We start from the raw sequence: 7,155 nt of genomic DNA on the forward strand, positions 1-7,155 counted from the left end.
CCGCATGCGCAAATATGCATTTTTACGTTCAAATATTTTGATTTGAATGCTTTTCTATCCATTTGTTGATAGCTTAAACGAACTTAGTCTTGAGCGTTAAATGTTTTAGCTTCGATTCTAGCCAATGGCACTCAAGCCATTTTTTTTTAACTTATGAGATCATTATGGATACAATATAATATTCGATAGAAAGTTGGTTCTATAATAATTAATAGGAAATATGCGTGAATTAAAATATTATATTTCAGCGTAGTTTACGATTCTGCTACGTCGGGGTGGGGGGAATTACTCTATACTGGGTGCAGTACAACAATCAATAGAGTTTTTAGTCTATAATAATAAATAGATTTCTATAAATTGAAATATCATATTTAAACTTATTTTGTGACTGGGCAACACCAGAAATGCATAAATGGTTATTTTTCCTGGGAAGTTTACATTGTAGTCAATCATCGAAGTGTTTTCTGGTAAATGGTAAAAATAATCAATAGTAAAAAAAAAAGGTAAAAAAGTATAAGCAAGGGTAAAACAGATAGAAATAAGCCCTGGTAAAAAAAAATGTTAAGATTAAGCAATGGTAACAATGGTAGAAATTACAAGTGGTAAAATATGTTTAAAATAAGCAGTGGTAAAAAATGTTAAAGAGAAGCAATGGTAAAAAATATTAAAAATAGGCCATGGTAAAAAAATGTAAAAAAAGAAAAAATGCAGTGGTAAAATATGTTAAAAAATAAACAATGGTAAAAAATGGTAAAAATAAGCAATGGTAAAAAAATATATAAAAAATATGCAGTGGTAAAAATGTTAAAAAATAAGCGGTGGTAAAAAAATGGTAAAAATAAGTAACGGTAAAAATGGTAAAAATAAGCAATGGTAAAAATGTAAAGTAATAAGAAGATGTAAAAAAAAAAAATGCAGTGGTAAACTTTTTTAATAAGAAGTGGTAAAAAAATGGTAAAAATGAACAATGGTAAAAAAATGATCAAAATACACAATAGTAAAAAATTGGTAAAAATAAACAATGGTAAAATATTGGTAAAAATAAACAATGGTAAAATATTGGTAAAAATAAGTAGTGGTAAAAATGGTGAAAATAAATTTAACGCCTAATGCAGCCTAAAATAACAAGTGCTTTTAAGAAGTTTTATTACCACACAGGAGTGCGTTCCAAATTAATATTTCTGTTTAGAGCACAATTGAACCATGATACTTGACTTTTGCATTTTAAAGTTTAATTCAGCAACATAAAAATAATTTTATAAAATCAACAGTAGGTTCTCTACAGTGCAATATAGATTATAGTGTATTGTGGATTAAGTCTCTACGGAAAGGCAGTAAAGCTTCTGCTGGTGCACCGCGATGAGTCGCCAACTGCAGCAGGCAACTAAAATTGGCGATTTCACCGATTTCGATGACAATAAAATACGTGAGGGTGAGATCCTGATTGAATCTCGTGCAACGTCGGGTCGTCCTGCTAGTATGTTATACGCACGAGACAGCAGAAAATATTAACAAAAAGAAAACATCTCCACAACACAATTTCATATTGAAATGTAGTTTTAATCTCCCGATGAGAATAAAGCTACGATTAATTCATTTCGTGTTAGATTCTTTTTTTTTTTCTTTTCTTTTCTTTTTCTTTTTTTTAATCTAATAACAGGATTTGTAGGATTAGGCCATAATCTAAGCAACACGGTTTAAAGGAGTGAACTCGGGAGGAAAGTATTTCTGACAATAATCAGTGGATTATCGACAAGCACAAACAAATTGAATTTAAATTTCAATAAGTGTTTCCCCCCCACCCACCCCAATTAATCTTACTTGTATTAGAACACTGAAAACGCCCCCTCACTTTACACCCCTTCTCTTAAAAGCATAAGATATCGCACACCTGTATTACTTTTTATATAATTATGTGGTCAAGTGTACCTATTTACTATGCCTCCCCACGGGACAGAGTTAGACACCAGGGTCGTTTTTTAACGTAGAGAAAAGGTACAAAAATAAAAAATTGTCTCAGTCGTGAAGGATTTCTTCTCCACCGAAAGAGAACAAGAAAATGAAGAGCAGCATCTGAAGAACAGATACTACACTTTGATCTTAACCAAAAGGCCAAGAAGTGTAGACACAGTGATCTAGAAAGAAAATGGCTGCTAGGTTCTTAGAATGCATTCAACAAATCTTGTAAATGATGTTTATGACAATAATTTCATCCGGACTGACGAAATAACAATATTACAACTTGTCATAAAACTGTCTGGTGATTTCGAAAACAATTCTTCTGGTGAAGACAGCCCCTCTAGGAGAAACAAATCTCTGATTTAAAAAAACATAAAGTAGGTGACTAGTACTGGAAGCATGCCATCATTATATGTATCCGTGTGTGTATGTACGTGTATATGTGCTTATGTATGCATATGTATATATATCTATGTGTATATGTATGTACATATGTATATATGTTTGTGTGTGTTTGTATGTATATATGTATATATATATGTTTGTTTGTGTATGTATGTATATGTATGTGTATCTATGAATGTGTATGTTTGTGCATAAATGCATAGATATGTATGTATATGTATATTTATTTAAATGTATGTGTATGTATATGTGCATATATGTGTACGTCTTGTATGTGTATATGTATGTATATGTGTGTTTGTATTTGTATATGTGTGTATATATGCGTATGTATTTGAGTATGTATGCATGTGTATATGTATATGTATTATTATTGTGTATGTATATTTTTATGTATATATGTGTGTATGTTTATGGCTATATGTGTGTATGCGTGTACGTGTATATATATATATATATATATATATATATATATATATATATATATATATATATATATACCGTCTTCAGTGTTATGTCTGCTTGAGTGTGTGAATTCGCCGAAACCACTAAAAAATTTTAAAAATAAAAAATAAAAAGTCATGTTAGGGCTCATGGACTATAAGTGTTTGAGGGAGTGGCACTCGTCTGACAAGACGTTGCAATCATCATGTGTGTGTGTATGTGTGTGTGTGTGTGTGTGTGTGTGTGTGTGTGTGTGTGTGTGATGGAAATAGTATTCCGACAAAATAGAGAAATAAACAGGAACAAACCGAGTTATGCGTTCATCAACGTTTCTTTTTTATTTCGAGGAAGTCTCGAAATAAAGACAAAAGACGAAACATTGATGAACACGTAACTCGGTTTGTTTCTTTTTATTTCTCTATATATACGTGTGTGGGGGGGCATGAAGTTTTAAATTCACGAAATAACTTTTTTGATATGTAACTTGAAAATATATAATTATAGAAATAATTTGAAAATAAAAATAAAAATCGTAATATGGGGTTCAGGTATGGGAACAGGAGTTTCTTTGATTACACAAATTTTCCCCGCAATGCCATAACACGAGTCCTACTTGTTAGTTCTAATTTGCTTAAATAAATCTTACTTTTGATTTAAAATTCGGTTATTTTAATTTGAACTTCTATTTGTTGAATTTGAAACAGTAGCAATCATTTTAGTGAAAGAGGAAGTATATACACAACATACGGCATGGAGGTTCAAAGTCATAAAATAATATTTTTTTTTAATATTTGTAAGTATAGGCGACAAGGTTAACAAAATGACAATAAAATGACAGGATTAATCTGGATTAAGCGGTTTTGAAAGCTGCTGACGTTATTATCAGTGATGGATTTGAGTCATCCGTACAGGAAATTAAAAAAAGTATTCCTCAACGGATTATCTGCCTTGTTTTAAGAACAAAAGCTTTTCACAATGAAACAATTGAAAAAACGATTTCAAATTAAGAACCACAAAATAAAGAGATAGGGAAGAGCCGATCTGTAAAGTTGACGCCTTTTGCCTAGGAATAAACTATAGTAACTGTGTAAGTGTTGTGGTGTGTCCATCCTACGGATAATAATGACTTTTGCATTTACTACAAAAATGAGGAGAATATGTCTCTACGTCAGCAGAGAGACATATTCTCCTGGTCTTTGTTATTATATTATTATTATATTATTATTTGTTATATTATTATTATTATTATTATTATTATTATTATTATTATTATTATTATTATTATTATTATTATTATTATTATTATTATTATTATTTGTTATATTATTATTATATTATTATAATATTATTATATTATTATATTATTATTATTATTATTATTTGTTATTATATTATTATATTATTATTATTATTATTTGTTATGATATTATTATTATATTATTATAATATTATTATATTATTATTATTATTATTTGTTATTATATTATTATTATATTATTATTATTTGTTATTATATTATTATTATATTATTATGTTATTATTATATTATTATGTTATTATATTATTATATTATTATTATATTATTATATTATTAAATTATTATTATTTGTTATTATATTATTATTATATTATTATATTATTATTATATTATTATATTATTATTAGTTATTATATTATTATATTATTATATTATTATATTATTATATTATTATATTATTATTTGTTATTATATTATTATATTATAATTATCATATTATTATTATATTATTATTTATTATTATATTATTAATATATTATCATTATATTTTTATATTATTATTATACTATTATATTATCATTTGTTATTATATTATTATATAATTAGTTGTTATTATTTTATTATTATATTATTATTTGTTATTATATTATTATTATTAGATTATGATTTGTTATTACATTAATTTTATATTATTATTATATGATTATTTGTTATCATATTATTTTATTATTATTTGTTATTATATTATTATTATATTATTATTTGTTATTATATTATTATATTGTTTGTTTATTATTATTATTATTATTATTATATTTATTATATTATTTATTTATTATATTATTATATTATTTGTTATTATATTATTATTATATTATTATTATGTTATTTATTTATTATTATATTATATTATTATCATATTATTTATTATTATATTATTATTATATTAGTGTTATTATATTATTTGTTATTATATTATTATTTGTTATTATAATATTATATTGTTCGTTTATTATTATATTTATTATATTATTTATTATTATATTATATTATATTATTATTATATGTGTTATTATATTATATTTTTATTATATTATTTGTTATTATATTATAATATTATTATATTATTGTATTATTATTATGTTATCTTATTTATTACTGTATTATATTATTATATTAGTTGTTATCATATTATTATTATATTATTATTTGTTATTATATTATTATTATATTAGTGTTATCATATTATTATTATTATTATTATTATTATTATTATTATTATTATTTGTGTTTACATATTCTGCTAGTCTTATTATGCTCGTCTTGCACACGTGGTAGTCGAACTGACGTATACCAACACTCTTCATTTGCTTTTCTGTTCAATATATTTTGTGTCTATTAATTACCGAGTTGTATCTTTCTTCCGAACTCTTACTGGATAGCAGCAGCATTTTGCGTTAAACAAACAGTTCTAACATGCCATTTTCCAAAAAAGCATAGTATACACAGGTGCATTTTCGCCCATGAGTGATCAAGAAGACAAATCAACAAAACAAAGTCTTTTTTACATACGTGCGCGATCGCTGGTCTTGGGGGGGGGGCCTTTTGTTTTTTGTTTTTTTTTGCGTGAGCCCCTCGTAGTTTTGGGTCATCTGTTGAGCTTTAAGCGAGTTTGCTTATGCATGAGAACACAACAGAGTCTTACTGAAGTTCTGAAGGTTTTATTAGAGGAAGAGAGTTCACTTGGCAGGATATAACAGATATGGAAAATTATTCAATTTGCTAAATTTCCACTACTAACAATTAGTACGATATTATCCAATTGACTACCGTAAACTCATTAACCCTTTTCCTTGAGTGGCCTCCGGACCTTGGTAAGTGGTGACTCCTTTGTAAAAAAAAAAAAGAAAAAGAATATACAGATTGAGACAATAGCACAACTATATCAGCAAGATAGCGTTCTCAGTGAAAGACAAGTGGAAATTTCGATCAGGATAATAATCACCATCCTATAATGCCTCATCCTTTTCGGTCGATTAATTGAATCATAAATTCTTTCCCAGCAAACGTATATTTGTTTCATTGAAATATATACCACCTTATATCTTGTCAACCACGCAATTCGGTCTTACATTTTATTTTCAATTAAAAAAAGGTTAACACTTCGTTATACGTATGTGCGATATGTTTATACACGCTTGTCTGACACCGTCACTTCTCTTCGTCGTCTACTTGTTGCTATACAATAAGATTCTTTCTACGAAGAAGAAGAACACAAGGAGACGTCCGCTGAGAGTTTTCTTCGAGGTTTTATCTGAAGTGAATCGACTCGGGGAAAATAAGCTAATGTTCTCTTAGCTTAATATTCCGTTCTAAATTTTCTAACTTACTGAAATGAATGGGGCACAAGGTCAGACACATTGAAGTGACATTCGCCTTAGCTTATAAAGTTTTTGTTTTCTCTCGGCTCAAAAAATGTGACTTCATTCATCATCTCCTCATATCTCTGTTTACTTATGGCCTGCTGTTCTCTGCCTCAACGTCATTGTTTTGCAGATCAGATTTATCACGACATGCACTCAATGTGACCCTTGTCAAAATTCATACTAGCTAATTCAGTCTCTTATACGTAACATTGTTACGTATGTCGCACGTCGTTTTCATTTAATTTATTCTTTTTTTTGTTGGTGGCGGATCGTGATAAACTGGTTAATGTATGAAAATAAAAGCGAAACAGATACGAAGAAGAAAAAATCATTTTTTTTTTCATAGAAATTAAATTAAAATTAAATTAAAATTAAATTAAAATTAAATTAAAATGAATGCCAATCACTAGTAGATTCTTCTCTGCATGATGGGCTGATCAACTGATGTTAACCTCATCACCCTTTTCCTGTGTGAAACTGACCTTCTGCGGCCATTCATATTCATCTTTTAGGGAGAGACTTGGCAAAGATGTATATGTCACATTGCTTCTAGGAGAGGATTAATTCTTTTATGAAAACAAAGCAGGGTGAACATTTGTGTAGGAGTCAGGAAGTTCTGATACTTTCTTCACGTAGCTGCTTTTGATGGAAACTGGTTCTATT

At 27.2% G+C, this 7,155-nt stretch overlaps 1 pseudogene; it reads right to left on the minus strand.

Moving 5' to 3' along the window:
• Nucleotides 1-1,969: 1,969 nt before the first annotated feature.
• Nucleotides 1,970-2,124, minus strand: LOC145249871 (U2 spliceosomal RNA; annotated as a pseudogene).
• Between the last annotated feature and the right edge of the window lie 5,031 nt (nt 2,125-7,155).

Source organism: Euprymna scolopes, chromosome 28, assembly GCF_053919585.1.
Source record: "Euprymna scolopes isolate OS-2025 chromosome 28, ASM5391958v1, whole genome shotgun sequence".
NCBI classification, from domain to species: Eukaryota; Metazoa; Mollusca; class Cephalopoda; order Sepiida; family Sepiolidae; genus Euprymna; species Euprymna scolopes.